Source organism: Ranitomeya variabilis, chromosome 6 (assembly GCF_051348905.1).
Source record: "Ranitomeya variabilis isolate aRanVar5 chromosome 6, aRanVar5.hap1, whole genome shotgun sequence".
NCBI lineage: Eukaryota > Metazoa > Chordata > Amphibia > Anura > Dendrobatidae > Ranitomeya > Ranitomeya variabilis.
Window position 1 is genome coordinate 303,557,408 of NC_135237.1, and position 18,831 is coordinate 303,576,238.

The window sequence follows — 18,831 nt, forward strand, 5'->3', positions numbered from 1 at the left end:
TATTATGGCAAGAAAAAAGCAGCTAAGTAAAGAAAAATGAGTGGCCATCAATACTTTAAGAAACGAAGGTCAGTCAGTCCGAAAAATTGGGAAAACTTTGAAAGTGTCCCCAAGTGCAGTGGCAAAAACCATCAAGCGCTACAAAGAAACTGGCTCACATGAGGACCACCCCAGAAAAGGAAGACCAAAATTCACTTCTGCTTCTGAGGATAAGTTTATCCGAGTCACCGGCCTCAGAAATCGCAGGTTAACAGCAGCTCAGATTAGAGACCAGGTCAATGCCACACAGAGTTCTAGCAGCAGACACATCTCTACAACAACTGTTAAGAGGAGACTTTGTGCAACAGGCCTTCATGGTAAAATAGCTGCTAGGAAACCACTGCTAAGGACAGGCAACAAGCAGAAGAGACTTGTTTGGGCTGAAGAACACAAGGAATGGACATTAGACCAGTGGATACATGTGCTTTGGTCTGATGAGTCCAAATTTGAGATCTTTGGTTCCAACCATCGTGTCTTTCTGTGACGCAGAAAAGGTGAAAGGATGGACTCTACATGCCTGGTTCCCACTGTGAAGCATGGAGGAGGAGGTGTGATGGTGTGAGGGTGCTTTGCTTGTGCCACTGTTGGGGATTTAATCAAAATTGAAGGCATACTGAACCAGCATGGCTACAACAGCATTTTGCTGCAGCATGCTATTCCATCCGGTTTGCGTTTAGTTGGACCATCATTTATTTTTTAACAGCACAATGACGCCAAACACACCTCCAGGCTGTGTAAGGGCTATGTTACCAAGAAGGAGTGTGATGGGGAGCTACGCCAGATGACCTGGTCTCCACAGTCACCAGACCTGAACCCAATCAAGATGGCAAAAGGGCCAACAAGTGCTAAGAATCTCTGGGAACTCCTTCAAGATTGTTGGAAGACCATTCCCAGTGACTACTTCTTGAAGCTCATCAAGAGAATGCAAAGAGTGTGCAAAGCAGTCATCAAAGCAAAAGGTGGCTACTTTGAAGAACCTAGAATATAAGACATAATTTCAGTTGTTTCACACTTTTTTGTTAAGTATATAATTCCACATGTGTTAATTTATAGTTTTGATGCCTCCAGTATGAATGTACAATTTATATAGTCATGAAAATACAGAAAAATCTTTAAATGAGATGGTGTGTCCAAACTTTTGGTCTGTACTGTATATATATATATATATATATATATATATATATACACTGCTCAAAAAAATAAAGGGAGCACTAAAACAACAGAGCATAACTCCAAGTAAATAAAACGTCTGTAAAATCAAACTGTCCACTTAGGAAGCAACACTGTTTGACAATCAATTTCACATGCTGTTGTGCAAATGGAATAGACAACAGATGGAAATTATTGGCAAATATCAAGACACACTCAATAAAGGAGTGGTTCTGCAGGTGGGGACAACAGACGACATCTCAGTACCAAAGTATCCTGGCTGATGTTTTGGTCACATTTGAATGTTGGTTGTGCTTTCACACTCATGGCAGCATGAGACAGGCTCTACAACTGACACAAGTGGCTCAGGTAGTGCAGCTCATCCAGGATGGCACATCAATGAGAGCTGTAGCAAGAAGGCTTGCTGTGTCTGTCAGTGTACTGTCCTACGAGACCGTAGGTGCTAATAAGAGACAGGCCAGTACACCAGGAGACGTGGAGGGGGCCGTAGCGGGGCAACAGTCCTGAAGCAGGACCGCTACCTCAGCCTTTGTGCAAGGAGAAACAGGAAGAGCACTGTCAGAGCCCGGCAAAATGACCTCCAGCAGGCCACAAATGTGCATGTGTCTGCACAAATGGTTAGAAACCGACTGCATGAGGATGGTCTGAGTGCCCGACATCCACAGATGGGGGTTGTGCTCACAGCTTGGCATTTGCCACAAAACACCAGGATTGGCAAATTTGCCACTGGTGCCCTGTGCTCTTCACAGATGAAAGCAGGTTCACACTGAGCACATGTGACAGATGTGACAGAGTCTGGAGACGCCGTGGAATGCGATCTGCTGCCTGCAACTTCCTTCAGCATGACTGGTTTGGCAGTGGGTCAGAAATGGTGTGGTGTGACACTTCATTGAAGGGCTGCACAGCCCTCCATGTGCTCATCAGAGGTAGCCTGACTGCCATTAGGTACTGAGATGAGATCCTCAGATCCCTTGTGAGACCATATGCTAGTGAGGTTGGCACTGGGTTCCACCTAATGCAGAACAATGCCAGACCTCATGTGGCTAGAGTGTGTCAGCAGTTCCTGCAAGATGAAAGCATTGAAGCTATTGACTAGCCTGCCTGTTCTCCAGACCTGAATTCGATTGAACACATATGGGACATCATGTCTCGCACCATCCACCAACATCACATTGCGCCACAGACTGTCCAGGAGTTGGCGGTTGCTTTAGTCCAGGTCTGGAAGGAGATCCCTCAAGAGACCATCCGCCAGCTCATCAGGAGCATGGCCAGGTGTCATAGGGAGGTAACTTCATTTTCCACTTTGATTTTGAGCATCATTCCAACTCCAGACCTCTGTGGGTTATTAGTTGTGATTTACGTTGATAATTTTTAGGTTTTATTGTTCTCAACACATTCCACTATGTAATGAATAAATATTTAAAACTGGAATATTTAATTCAGTGATATCTAGGATGTAGGATTTTAGTTTTACCTTTATTTTTTTGAGCAGTGTATATATTTTTCTACAGAGTGGGCCATTTATATGGATACACCTAAATAAAATGTTAATTGTTGGTGATATCAAATTCCTGTTTGTTGCATATTAGTATATGGGAGGGGGAAAACTTTTCAAGACGGGTGGTGACCATGGTGGCCATTTTGAATTTGGCCATTTTGGATCCAACTTTTTTTTTCAATGGGAAGACGGTCATGTGACACATCAATCTTATTTAGAATTTCATAAGAAAAAGAATGGTGCACTTGGTTTTAACTTAACTTTATTCTTTCATGAGTTATTCACAAGTTTATGACCACTTATAAAACATGTTCAAAGTGCTGCCCATTGTGTTGGATTGTCAATGCAACCTTCTTCTCCCACTCTTGACACACTGCAACACTGCAGAAGAAATTCTAGTACAGGCTTCCAGTATCCGTTATTTCAGATGCTGCACATCTCGTATCTTCACAGCATAGACAATTGCCTTCAGATGACCCCAGCATCTGAAACAATGGATACTGAAAGCCTGTGCTAGCATTTCTTCTGCGGCGTTGCTTTCAGTGTGTCAAGAGTGGGAGAAGAGGGTTGCATTGACAATCCAACACAATGGGCAGCACTTTGAACACATTTTATAAGTGGTCATTAACTTGTAAATAACTCATGAAAGAATAAAGTTACGTTAAAACCAAGCACGCCATTGTTTTTCTTTTGAAATTGTCTGCAACAAAGGTTTTGGGTTTATGCAATAGTCCTTCTAGAAGAAAGAGGGGTCAGTGATAGCTTACCCACTCAACTGGAAGGTTTAACCAGGAGGGGTAGAGTGTTCAAATCCTACTAATTGGTTGAATATATTAGTTTTCAATAAATCACATAGAAATAAACTGTATCTTTGTAGACGATTCAAAGATAACAGACTTCCTCGTAAAATACCATGCCCATGCACACAATGACTGATAAATATAATACAAGTAGAACAGGCAGGCAAGAAATTCCTTAGTTCATATGCCTATGACATATAACAAACATGAACAATGAAGCAACAAGCATCGCAGGATTATGGCTCTATCAATATATATATATGGTTATGCAGAAAACTCAAATAGCATTGGTATTCACAAGTGACCAAAATAACATATGTATTCACAAGTTACTGCTGCCTATATATCACTCTGGATATTGGTGTTCAGACAAAAATTTAAATATGGAACATTCTCACCCATTTCATTGGCTGTGGATTCCTTAATTCTGATATAGCCCAGGAATTCTTTGTGCCTATATTCCCATCTCTGGATATGTATTTCCATCTCATTCATTCATCAGGGGAGCCAGTGAATTATTGTGGATCATCCTGCCACTTTTAAATTACATATCTCATGTGGAAGTGGCTGCTATAGTTACCCTTAATTAAGGACAATGCAATACAGTATGGGTCTCCCTGACGAAGGAGAGAAATTTCCGAAACGCGCGTCGGGTGCGCAGGAATAGCTATTGGTCCCCCCAGGTATATATGCACTGTATTTTTCTGCACTTTATATTACGTATTTTTGGCACACTGTTGCATTAATTTAGGCATGGTATCTACGGTCAGCAGATGCTGACATAGTAGATAATACTATACGCACTGGATCTTTTTGCACTTTATATTACGTATTTTTGGCACACTGTTGCATTAATTTAGGCATGGTATCTACGGTCAGCAGATGCTGACATAGCAGATAATACCCCCTTGTGAGGCACTGCACCTTTTTTGCACTTTGGTTTTGCACCTTATATGACTCTTTATGTGGTCTTTTATATCTTGATATTGAGTAAAGAAATATATCATCTTATTTTTTTAGTGCACGTGGTCACTTTATTATAATATATATATTAAATGACCTTTCTCACACGTATTTTGGAAAAAAAATTAAATTTTTTATTTTTTCTTTCTTCCTTTTTTTACATGGTATATACTCTCCACGTGTGGTATTAGTTTGCAGCAAAAACTTGCAAAATCCTGATGTTCTAATGGGGACTGAGCTGTATTTTTATCCTGCTGTTTTATCATCTATGTATGTTTTAAAAAAAAAATAAATAAATTTTTTTTTTGTTATCACCATTAATTCCATTAATAAAGGCTATATTTCACTATTCCCATGGGTGTATAGTTTCTTCTATCTTTGATCCATACTGTATTGCATTGTCCTTAATCTAGCGTATATAGTGGTTTTCACTATAGGTTTGCACAGCGCACCCGGTGGTCACTCTCTATTATTTTAAGGTATATATATAAAAGGTCTTTTTTTCCTCTATACATCTATATATGAGAATAGGGGATACAGGATCACCTGGGTATACACTGTGTTATTAATATATAGTTACCCTTAGCGATCCTGTCTAAATCACTACAGCTTCTGCGTCATGTGTGCCCTTAGTGTTTACCATCATATCAAGAATGTTGGCTGCATACCAATGCTCAGAAGATGCAGATCTGGAGTCTGAAACTAAAAGGGTCATACGTGACATGCATGTGTCACTTCCGATATGTGCTCCAGCTGCTATATCACAGGATGTGTCAGAAGAAATGTATCGGAACTTACCAGGGAGCTTTATATTACAGGTATATTACAGCTATCTGATAAGACAGGCAAAATATCCTAAACCAAACAAGGCAGTGGACTACTCCATTGGATGACAGTATAAAGGTTGAAGAAAGATTACCACCATATTGAACCGACTACACTTAATGGATCAAAGCCATTCCATAAATGAGAAATGGGCAGGAGTTTGTCCTGGGTCAGGAAAAATAGTAATGGAATCATGGATAACTAATATTGATGAGCAAATATACTCGTTACTTGAGATTTCCCGAGCACGCCCCAGTGTCCTCTGAGTATTTTTAGTGCTAGGAAATTTAGTTTTTATTGCCGCAGCTGAATGATTTACATCTGTTAGCCAGCATAAGTACATGTGGGGGTTGTCTGGTTGCTAGGCAACCCCCAAATGTACTTATGCTGGCTAACATTTTTGGGGATGTTGTGGACGGATCAGTGTGCAAATTAAAATGGATAAAGGGGAGGAGATGTTATGGGAGTGCCAGATGGAGAAGAGAAAAAGTCTTAATATGGCCCTAATATGATCCTCACTAAAGAGTGTGAACCTAACCAGCAGTGGAGATTTGTACAGTAAGGACCTGTGCAAGTGGTTCCCTTGCTTGATGTCAGCTATTCGTGCTACATACACCCTAGAGCGTCGCTAATTTATAAAAAAAGGACTATAAGAAAATTACTCATTTAAACTCTTGGGGGATGTAGTATTTAACTTTCCATTTTGTTTCTGTTTGTAGGATCTTTTTATCCCAGTTACCTTCCCTAGGTGGAATTTCAATTTTTTTAATACCAATTAATTTGATTATATTTTTATTTCCTTTGTGCACTTCATTCACTTGTTTTGCTACATGTGTGTCCTTTGTAATGACATGTAGGCGCTCTTATACTCGCATGCAAAATTCTCCAATTGTTTTTTTCACGTATTCAACTTTTAGAGCTAAATTAACCGCTGAGAAGAAGATTCAACACCCACAATCTATCATAGACTCACAAGTGATTAATTTATCTTCCAAGGCACTGACAACTGAAGAGATGGGGGTCCTAAGTAAGGGTTTAACTTTTGTACCCACCACTGATTATAAGACCTTTAAAACTGTTAAAGACCTCAAACTCTTCATACGGAAGCTCAGACTTGGGTATTCCCAATTAACTTTTACAGGATGTGCGATTATTATACAGTCTGAGTGAGCTAGACCCAAATGAGCAATGATTGTGTCCGTTTAAAAGTTTGAGGAACAAAAATAAAAGGGAGACATAAGCTCTCTACATGTGTTCCTCAATCTGGTTACTAGGGATCTGAAAGCTCTAGGAACAGATCATAGGAGATCTAGACATAACCTTTCTAAAACAGAAAAACAATGCCTTTGTACCTTGGAGAGAGAGCAAGAGATTACTGTTAAACAATATGACAAGGGAGTTGACATAGTTGTTAAGGATAGAGATGAGCGAACTTGTTTAGAAAAGGTTCACCAATCTCACATTTGGCATGAACGCAGCACATTCAGATTCGTGTTCCAATTCCCAATCATTTTTCCTCAAAGTCAGCTAATTTCATCTAAAGTTTGATAAATGATTGTGTTTTCATTTATGCTTTTGTTAGGAGTTTGGCTACGATAGAGGTGTTGTATGATGAGCTGAGGATGTGTTTGATGAGGGGGTGGGGAGGGGACAGGGGAAGTGGTGGACTGTAGTTTTTTTTAACTTAATGGGTGGAGATATCAACAGTTAATCAGGGCACAGAAACAATCCACAGCGTCTAGACACAAGGGCCTTTGTTATTGGCTGCCAAAGTCACATGTCCCTCTCCAAATAAAAAGTAGACATGTTGTTTTGGTGCCATTTTGTCAATGGAAGAGCACAAAAAGGTGCTCCTGCTTCTGCAAGTAGTCAGATAGTTAGATAGGCAGTTTATTGTTAGCTAGTTCAGCTAGATAGGATTCTATATGAAATCGATTTTCCAGCATCTAAATTGTTTGAGCTAATAGTGCAGGCACCAGGCCACAATTCATAATCTAAATAATTTGTGCTAATACTGCGGTGTAAATCTAAATAATTTATTCTAATAGTGTGAGCAAAATACTAGGTCACATTTCAGAATCAAAATAGTTTGTGCAAATACTGTAATGCAGGCAGGAGACCACATTTCATAACCTAAATCGTTTGTGCTAAACTGTGGTGCAGGCAGAAGGCCATATTTCATAATCTAGATTGTTTGCGCAAATAATGTGGTGCAGACAGGAGGCCACATTTCAGAATATAATTCCTTTCTGCTAATAGTGTGGTCCAGATATACTATCTCAGCAATTAAATATTGAGTTTTATTTTAGTAACAGTTAACTGATATGTCTGGGCCGAGCATTGTGAAACAGCTAGTTAAAAGAGGAGAAGAGTACATCCAACAAAAGTGGGTAAAAGCAAGGCCATGGTGGAAGAGAGAATAGGCTTGGTGTTCGAAGGTGTACGTGGGTTAGGTGGTAATGTTAAAGATAGCTCTACTGTACAAACAATTTATTGTCCTGTCCTAAGTAAATTCACAAAATCTGCTACTGAAAGGGCTAATCAATTCCCTTTCTTTGGAATTCGCACAGTGGTGTGACTTGTAGATGAGGGCCAGAAAGAAAGTATACTGTAGTGAATAGTAAGCACAGCATCAAGTGTCCTCTCCTCTAGAGATGAGCCAATATTTCAATGTTCAGTACAGATTACAATATTTAAAGTCTGCACCAGCATATAGATGACAGGAATAGTGATGCTGATGATGGTGTCATCAGTGCTAATCATCTTAGTAGCCATTTCGAGACTGTGCAGAAGATTGCAGATGTCCTTAATTGGTGCCCACTCTGTAAACATATGTGCCACAACCGTACTGCATTGGCCCAAGCTATTTAACACAATATTCTGTGTCAGGGCTCGTTGCTGCTGCCACAATCACTGCAACATGTGCAGAGCGGAATTCCCCTGAGTCAGCACATTGCATATCAACTTGTTAACTGGCATGGACAAAGACCTCTGTATCAAAGCAAGTCAATGGCCTGAGAGGTTGAAATGTAAGAAATAAGCACATAACTTACTTGTTTTATGGAGCAGCTCACCCAGGTCAGGATAGTTGCAGACAAAATACTGTACCACCAGGCTGAGGACGTGAGCCATGCAAAGCACGAGAGTGAGCTTGCCTTGCCATAGGGCCACCACCAGGTACGCACCATTATTAGACTTGGCCTTCCTTGTATGCAGATGCAGTGGAGACATCCATTGACCAAACTTAGCCTGGAGAGCTGCCCACAATTCTTCAGCTGTATGACTGTGATCTCCAAGGCATATCAATTTTAATACTGCCTGATTGCCTTGAGCCGTGGCTGTGCAGTACAGAGGTGGTGGGGATTCTCTTTGCACTTTTGGAATACGTGTCTCATTAAGTCAAAGGTTGAGAGTGCAGGTGGAGGCCCTGTAGGAGATAGAGGAGGCAGAAGCAGTAGAGGAAGTGTTAAATGTAGAGGTTTGTTCTGCAAGCCTTGGTGATTCCCGGTCAGTGAAATGTAGCACCCAAGGCGATGCTTACTCGTCCAAGTGTCTATGATGAAATGCACTCTAGAAGAGAGAAATTTAGTTAAGGAATGGGTGAAAAATAACGGTGACTGGGCAATTGGTACTGGGCGACTGTGAGGGCCCCCAGCTTTTGAAAACAGTCCATATCTACCAGGTGGAAAGGCAGCATTCCCGTGGCCAACATATTTTAGATGGTGGAGTTCAACCTCTTAGCTTTGTCATGCGTAGGAGGAAACAATCTTTTTCGTGACCACAACTGCATAACCGTGGGCTGGCTGCATTGCTAAGAGAGGGCAGTGTATGGTGATCCGGAAAAATTGCTGGACTGTGAGAGAGGTGCAGGCGTAGATGTTATAGTGGATTGAGATAATTGTGGTGTGCTCGTTCTCTAAGATCGGTCAAAAAGAGCAGGCATGTCTGCTTTTGTTACAGCTGACGGCAGGCTCCCAGCCAACGTGACTGGAGCAGATAAAGAACTTGAGGTTCTATGGTTGAATACCTGAGTCTCAATATTTGGCACTGCAACAGAGGAGGAGGAATAAACAGCTGATGGTTGTTGAGGTCTGCTAGTCTGCATTTTTGCTCAGTGGCATTACCACAGTAACACATGTAGATTGCACATGTGAATGCTCATACATATAGTAGTCTAATTATTGCACTTTTTACCTTGACTCAGTTTTTTGCAAGGTTGGCAAATTACGTGAGCTGGATCATCCTTTGCAGTGTCAAAAAAAGGCTCAGGCAAGGCAACCCTTGCCACCCCTGCAATCTGCAGACTCATGGATGCTGCTGGTCACAGCCACAGTTGTGGCTGAGGATGCATTGCTCATTATGGCTGTATCACTATGTGTTTGTGACGTACGGCACAACGTAACTTCCTCATCTTTCTCCACAGATGACCTACTCAACTGTGTGCCGCTACGTTCACACCAACTGAGATCTAACACCTGATCATCATCATCTGTTGTGTTATCATATTTCTTGCCCCTACTCTTCCTGCCCTGACAGCCTTGTATAGTCTGTGTGAACCTCAGATATCTGAGTCTCATCATGATCGCCTCCCCCCAGTGATTAAAGTCTGATGACAAGGATCAGGATGCGGTTCAGACCCTACTTCATCCTGCCCTGGATCCACACTGGACAATAGCTAGCTACGCTCTCTGACTGATATATAACTGCCTAGCTAACTAGCTAAAATCTTGCTGCTATCTGTGCCAGCCTCAGGAGCAGCCTCTCTACACTGTTACAGAGTCAAAATGGTGCTAAAACAAGATGTCTACTTTTCATATAGGGAGGGACATGTGACTTCAGCAGACAATGATACCAGCCATTGGTGTCAGGACATTGAGGATGTTTCCTGCGCCCTGATTGGCTAGCCGCAATTAGGAAGTTAGAGGAAAAAAGTTTACAAAAACGCACATGAAACACAACCATTATTATTGCAAAAGTGTTGAAAATACTTTTGTGGAACACAAATATTTTCCTGCAATTGTTACCGATTTTTGTCGATTTTATAAAATGTTGCTTGTGTTTCAAATCAGGAATCCGAATGTGCCATATTCATGCCAAGTTTACTTTTGGCGATCCTTTTCCGAACAAATTCGCTCATCACTAGTGAACACCATAAAAAATTAACAAAAGGCAAGCAAAAACCAATGCTTTCTCATCATAGATCTGAACAATAAGTGGAATCAAACACGATCAAAAAGAGGGATATAATTAAACATTGTACAACTGAAAATGTCATCTTGTCCAGGAAAAAATGAACCGCCATATAGCTCCATCAGCAAAACTATAAAAAGTCATAGCTCTGAGAATAAAGCGATGCAAAAATAATAATTTTGTCTAAAATAATCATTTTTATTGTGTAAAAGCGCCAAAGTGTAAAAACACGATATAAGTGGGTAATCGCTGTAATCGCACTGATCCGAAGAATAAAACTGCCTTATCAATTTTACCACACATGGAATGACATAATCTCCCTCCCAAAAAATCCTTAATGTGCTCGCCACTACTCAGTACTTGCCCGTGTATCACTATGCTCGGTGTACTCGGTGAGCACCGAGTATTTCCGGAATTATTTGGTGGGAGCTCAGGTCTCCGCCCTGCAATTCTGGGGCTCTTTAGAGCGCCAATGACAGTGCAGGGATTGTCAGCCATGCACTGTAATGCCGCAGCCATCTTTGTTGTGGTATTACAGTGATTGGCTGGCTGCACAGCATCATCAGGTCTATAAGAGACCTGGCACCACCCTGCTCACCACATTCTGCTCCGGACTTAGTGAGTGTAGGGAGAGCTGTTGCTGAGATAGGGTCAGAATCATCCTTTTAATAGTTAGTGTAGGTCTGCAACTTTTCAGCCCACAACTCCTGAGAAACCAACAGTCATTTTTAGGGCTAATTCAGGGGTCCAGAGATTGCAGCGTTAGGTAGGCAGGGGAGTGTACGTGCACATATCCACATCAGTGCCAGGCCTGCAGGCACTGTATGTGAGTGCATAGCTCTCACTGCATACATATAAAGGCAACATTACTGTCTGCTGCTGCTTATGTAATATATACCTAGCTGCAGTTTTCTGTGGCTTTTTTTTCTTCACCTTAAACCTGCTCCTTTTATTCTAAAGCAATCCATAGCCCCCTGATTTCAACATTTATTTGCTTGGTCACGCTGCCTACTACAGCCATGTTATTGTAATCGAAGAACGTGCAAATCTATCTTTTTTTTTTGTCCCAGGCACCAGATGTCAATGTGCCCAAAACTCTTTTTTCTGTGTGTAATTTGTTATGACCCCAATGGCAGAGGGTCTCAGAAATAATTACTAAGTCTGCCAACACAAAAAAACAGCTCATAGGGCAGTGGTAACTGAGCTGACCATATATCTAATCCTAGCACCACAAATAACAGCAGCCGGGGAACGTGCCTACGTTGGTTCTAGACGTCTCGCGCCAGCCGGAGAACTAACTAACCCTAGAAGGGAAAAGAAAGACCTTTCTTGCCTCCAGAGAAAAGACCCCAAAAGTAGGATACAAGCCCCCAACAAATAATAACGGTGAGGTAAGAAGAAAAGACAAACGTAAGAATGAGCTAGGTATTTAGCAAAGAGAGGCCCACTAGCTAATAGCAGAATATAGTAAGATGACTTATATGGTCAGCAAAAACCCTATCAAAATATCCACGCTGGATATTCAAGAACCCCCGAACCGTCTAACGGCCCGGGGGGAGAACACCAGCCCCCTAGAGCTTCCAGCAAAGTCAGGAATCACATTTAGTACAAGCTGGACAAAAATAAGAGCAAAGCAATTAACCAAAAAACAAAGAAGCAGGACTTAGCTTAATTTACACGAACCAGGACCAGCAGACAGGAGCAAACAGAAGGATCTGATTACAACGATGCCAGGCACTGGACTAAGGATCCAGGAAGTTTATATAGCAACACCCCTGGACTAACGGCCCAGGTGGGAGCCAAACTGAGGAAAGACAATCCCAGAGTCATATCACTAGTAACCACAAGAGGGAGCCAAAAAGTCTAATTCACAACAGTACCCCCCCCTTAAGGAGGGGTCACCGAACCCTCACCAAGACCACCAGGGCGATCAGGATGAGCAGCGTGAAAGGCACAAACTAAATCGGCCGCATGCACATCAGAAGCAACCACCCAGGAATTATCCTCCTGACCATAGCCCTTCCACTTAACCAGATACTGAAGCCTCCATCTGGAGAGACGAGAATCCAAGATCTTCTCCACCACGTACTCCAACTCGCCCTCAACCAACACCGGAGCAGGAGGCTCAACAGAAGGAACCACAGGTACAACGTACCGCCGCAACAAAGACCTATGGAACACGTTGTGAATGGCAAACGACACCGGAAGATCCAAGCGAAAGGACACAGGATTAAGGATTTCCAATATGTTGTAAGGACCGATGAAGCGAGGCTTAAATTTAGGAGAGGAGACCTTCATAGGAACAAATCGAGAAGACAGCCATACCAAATCCCCAACACGAAGTCGGGGACCCACACCGCGGCGGAGGTTGGCAAAACGCTGAGCCTTCTCCTGTGACAACTTTAAGTTGTCCACCACATGATTCCAGATCTGCTGCATCCTATCCACCACAGAATCTACCCCAGGACAGTCAGAAGGCTCCACATGTCCTGAGGAAAAACGAGGATGGAAACCAGAGTTGCAGAAAAATGGCGAAACCAAAGTAGCGGAACTAGCCCGATTATTAAGGGCAAACTCAGCCAACGGCAAGAAGGTCACCCAATCATCCTGATCTGCCGAAACAAAACACCTCAAATAAGCCTCCAGAGTCTGATTAGTTCGCTCCGTTTGTCCATTAGTCTGAGGATGAAAGGCAGACGAAAACGACAAATCAATGCCCATCCTAGCACAAAAGGATCGCCAGAACCTGGAAACAAACTGGGATCCTCTGTCAGACACAATATTCTCAGGAATGCCGTGCAAATGAACCACATTCTGAAAGAACACAGGAACCAGATCGGAAGAGAAAGGCAGCTTAGGCAAAGGCACCAAATGGACCATTTTAGAAAAGCGATCACATACCACCCAGATGACAGACATGCCCTGAGACACCGGGAGATCTGAAATGAAATCCATGGAAATGTGTGTCCAAGGCCTCTTCGGGACAGGCAAGGGCAAGAGCAACCCGCTGGCACGAGAACAGCAAGGCTTAGCTCGAGCACAAGTCCCACAGGACTGCACAAATGACCGCACATCCCGTGACAAGGAAGGCCACCAAAAGGACCTAGCCACCAGATCTCTGGTGCCAAAAATTCCCGGATGCCCTGCTAACACCGAGGAATGAACCTCGGAAATGACTCTGCTGGTCCACTTATCAGGAACAAACAGTCTGTCAGGTGGACAAGAGTCAGGTCTACTAGCCTGAAATCTCTGCAACACACGTCGCAAATCAGGAGAAATGGCCGACAAGATAACTCCCTCTTTAAGAATACCAACTGGTTCTGCGACTCCAGGAGAGTCAGGCACAAAGCTCCTTGAAAGAGCATCAGCCTTCACATTCTTTGAACCTGGTAAATACGAGACCACAAAGTCAAAACGGGAGAAAAACAATGACCAGCGGGCCTGTCTAGGATTCAGGCATTTAGCAGACTCGAGATACATCAAATTTTTGTGATCAGTCAAGACCACCACACGATGCTTAGCACCCTCGAGCCAATGACACCACTCCTCAAATGCCCACTTCATGGCCAGCAACTCCCGATTGCCAACATCATAATTCCGCTCAGCAGGCGAAAACTTCCTAGAGAAGAAAGCACATGGTCTCATTACGGAGCAACCAGGGCCTCTCTGCGACAAAACGGCCCCTGCCCCAATCTCAGAAGCATCCACTTCGACCTGAAAGGGAAGTGAGACATCAGGCTGGCACAAAACAGGCGCCGAAGTAAACCGGCGCTTCAACTCCTGGAATGCCTCCACGGCTGCAGGAGCCCAGCTGGCAACATCAGAACCTTTCTTGGTCATATCCGTCAAAGGTTTAACAACGCTAGAAAAATTTGCGATAAAACGACGGTAGAAGTTAGCAAAACCCAAGAACTTCTGAAGACTCCTAACTGACGTGGGTTGAGTCCAATCATGAATAGCTCGGACCTTGACTGGGTCCATCTCCACAGCAGAAGGGGAAAAAATAAACCCCAAAAAGGGAACCTTCTGTACTCCAAAGAGACACTTTGAGCCCTTAACAAACAAAGCATTCTCACGCAAAACCTGAAACACCATCCTGACCTGCTCCACATGTGAGTCCCAATCTTCAGAGAAAACCAGAATATCATCCAGATAAACAATCATAAATTTATCCAGATACTTCCGGAAAATATCATGCATAAAGGACTGAAACACTGAGGGAGCATTAGAGAGCCCAAAAGGCATCACCAAGTACTCAAAATGACCTTCGGGCGTATTAAATGCTGTCTTCCATTCATCTCCTTGCTTAATGCGCACAAGGTTGTACGCACCACGAAGATCTATCTTGGTGAACCACTTGGCACCTTTAATCCGGGCAAACAAGTCCGACAACAGAGGCAAAGGATACTGAAATTTAACAGTGATTTTATTCAGAAGCCGATAGTCAATACAATGTCTCAAAGATCCGTCCTTTTTGGCCACAAAAAAGAATCCCGCACCAAGAGGGGAAGAGGATGGACGGATATGCCCCTTCTCCAGAGACTCCTTGATATACGAACGCATTGCGGCATGCTCAGGTACAGATAGATTAAATAGTCTTCCCTTAGGAAATTTACTACCTGGAATCAAATCTATGGCGCAGTCACAGTCCCTATGAGGAGGCAGAGCACTGGACCTGGACTCGCTGAATACCTCTTGATAATCAGACAAATACTCAGGAACTTCCGAAGGAGTAGAGGAAGCAATAGACACCGGCGGGGAAACAGCATGAATTCCCTGACAGCCCCAACTTGACACAGACATTGCCTTCCAATCCAAGACTGGATTGTGGGTCTGTAACCATGGCAGACCCAAAACGACCAAATCATGCATTTTATGCAGAACAAGAAAACGAATCACCTCCCGATGTTCAGGAGTCATGCACATGGTTACCTGCGTCCAAAACTGCGGTTTATTTTCCGCCAATGGCGTAGCATCAATACCTCTAAGAGGAATAGGATTTACCAACGGCTCAAGAACAAAACCACAGCGCTTGGCAAATGACAGATCCATAAGACTCAGGGCAGCACCTGAATCCACAAACGCCATAACAGGGTAAGAAGACAATGAGCAAATTAAAGTCACGGACAAAATAAATTTAGGTTGCAAATTACCAATGGCGACAGGACTAACAACCCTTGTTAGACGTTTAGAGCATGCTGATATAACATGTGTCGAATCACCACAGTAAAAACACAACCCATTCTGACGTCTATGATTCTTCCGCTCATTTCTAGTCTGAATTCTATCACATTGCATTAAATCAGGTGTTTGTTCAGACAACACCACCAGAGGATTAGCGGTTTTGCGCTCCCGCAAACGCCGGTCAATTTGAATAGCCAGCGCCATGGAATCATTCAGACTTGTAGGAGTGGGGAAACCCACCATCACATTCTTAATGGCTTCAGAAAGGCCATTTCTGAAATTTGCGGCCAGAGCACACTCATTCCACTGAGTAAGCACGGACCATTTCCGAAATTTTTGGCAATACACTTCAGCTTCATCCTGGCCCTGAGAAATAGCCAGCAAGGCTTTTTCTGCCTGAACTTCAAGATTGGGTTCCTCGTAAAGCAATCCGAGCGCCAGAAAAAACGCATCAATATTTGCCAATGCCGGATCTCCTGGCGCTAGCGAGAAGGCCCAATCCTGAGGGTCGCCCCGTAAAAAAGAGATAACAATTTTAACTTGCTGAGCTGAATCTCCAGATGAACGGGGTCTCAGAGATAGAAACAATTTACAATTATTCCTGAAATTCCTAAACTTAAATCGGTCTCCAGAAAACAGTTCGGGAATAGGTATTTTAGGTTCAGACATAGGACTACTGGTAACAAAATCTTGTTATACCCTGCACACGAGCAGCAAGCTGGTCTACACTTGTAATCAAGGTCTGGACATTCATGTCTGCAGCAAGCACAAGCCACTCAGAGGTAAAGGGGAGGAAGAGAGGAAAAAAAAAAAAAACTCAGAATTTCCTTTCTTATAATCCCACTTCTGCAATGCATTAAACATTCAATGTTGGCCTGGCATACTGTTATGACCCCAATGGCAGAGGGTCTCAGAAATAATTACTAAGTCTGCCAACACAAAAAACCAGCTCATAGGGCAGTGGTAACTGAGCTGACCATATATCTAATCCTAGCACCACAAATAACAGCAGCCGGGGAACGTGCCTACGTTGGTTCTAGACGTCTCGCGCCAGCCGGAGAACTAACTAACCCTAGAAGGGAAAAGAAAGACCTTTCTTGCCTCCAGAGAAAAGACCCCAAAAGTAGGATACAAGCCCCCAACAAATAATAACGGTGAGGTAAGAAGAAAAGACAAACGTAAGAATGAGCTAGGTATTTAGCAAAGAGAGGCCCACTAGCTAATAGCAGAATATAGTAAGATGACTTATATGGTCAGCAAAAACCCTATCAAAATATCCACGCTGGATATTCAAGAACCCCCGAACCGTCTAACGGCCCGGGGGGAGAACACCAGCCCCCTAGAGCTTCCAGCAAAGTCAGGAATCACATTTAGTACAAGCTGGACAAAAGTAAGAGCAAAGCAATTAACCAAAAAACAAAGAAGCAGGACTTAGCTTAATTTACACGAACCAGGACCAGCAGACAGGAGCAAACAGAAGGATCTGATTACAACGATGCCAGGCACTGGACTAAGGATCCAGGAAGTTTATATAGCAACACCCCTGGACTAACGGCCCAGGTGGGAGCCAAACTGAGGAAAGACAATCCCAGAGTCATATCACTAGTAACCACAAGAGGGAGCCAAAAAGTCTAATTCACAACAGTAATTGTGCCCAAAAAATCAAGGCCACATTTAGATCAGTCTGTTATCTGTATCTGTGGTGGAAAAATCGTAGCTTTGCAGGCATAAGTTTCATAGTTCTATCTGTTATCCTTGTTGTACTCATTTTTAATTTTTTGCCAAATTTCACATACAAGAGAAAAAAAAATTATACAGTCTGTTATCTGTGGATGCGGCCTGGTGTATCTCTGGTGGAAAAAATCATAGTTTTGCAGGCAAACGTATCATAGTTCTGTGTGCTAGCCTTGTTCTACTTTTTTTTTCAAAAATTCACCAAAAAGCAAAAAATATTTTATACAGTCTGTTATCTGTTGCTGCGGCCTGGTGTATCTGTGGTGGAACAATCGTAGCTTTGAAGGCATACTGATCAGATATAATTTAGCTCCAAATAAATATATTTGTGTTGAGCTTTTGAAATAGTTCAGTGGTCCATTTAAAAAGGGCAAGGCAAGGGGCAAGGGATGGGGAAGTGGATGTGATGCTGATGGTGCATGCAGAGGACGAGGCTATGGCCAAGCTGAGAGTGGGCCATAACAAAGACTCACATTTTCTTGCTCGACCTTCCTGTCCCAGTTTCTAGGGGATCACAGCACACCACTGATGAAGCAAGAGCAGTGTGAAACGGTTGTTGGTTGGACAACAGATAATGCTTCTGGTCACTTAGCCGCCACCACCACCACCATGTCTTCCACATGGTCAAGTCTGAGTAACCGTGAGTGTGGACCAGATATTCTTCACCCTGATCCTCCTTCCTCCCACCATGCCGAGTGCTCTGAGACAACTGATCCCACTTTTGGACACTCCGAAGAGTTGTTCAGTTTTCCATTTCAAGATTCAGGACTCTTGGCCGGTCAACTTGAAGTGGGGCCAGATGAGATTGCATGTAGCAATGCCCAAAGCTTTGACCAACCACAGCCACATGAAGGAGATGGTGTGAAAGTGTCAAAAGAGGTGGACGATGATGAGACACAATTGCCAGAAAGTCAGGAGGAGCAGCAGGGTGCAGATGAGGAACACGAGGTGCTGGATGACATAGTGACTGACCCAACCTGGCAGGAGGACATGCAGAGTGAGGACAGCAGCACACATGGGGAAGGAGGCATATCACCCCAACAGGCAGGAAGAAGCAGTGTTTTGGCCACAGACAGAAGGCGTGCATCCATTCTCTGTAACACCAACATGAGTGAAGTTGCCATTCCACCTGTTAGATCTTCCCAAGTCTGGTTATTTTTTAAAGACTCTGCCGATAACCCCAAACAGGCCATTTGCAGCACCTGCCATGCTCACATCAGCAGGGGTAGCAAAACTACCAGCTAGACCATCACCAACATGATCAGGCACATGGCAGCAAAGCAACTGACTTTGTGGGCCGAAACCCAGGCTCAAGGAACACTGTCTGCAGGTGACACCACTGCTTCTTCCACCGTTTTGCATAGAAGCCAATACCCAGTCCACTGTGCATGTGAAGATGCCTCGCGCCCTGCACCTGCCTTGGGCCCT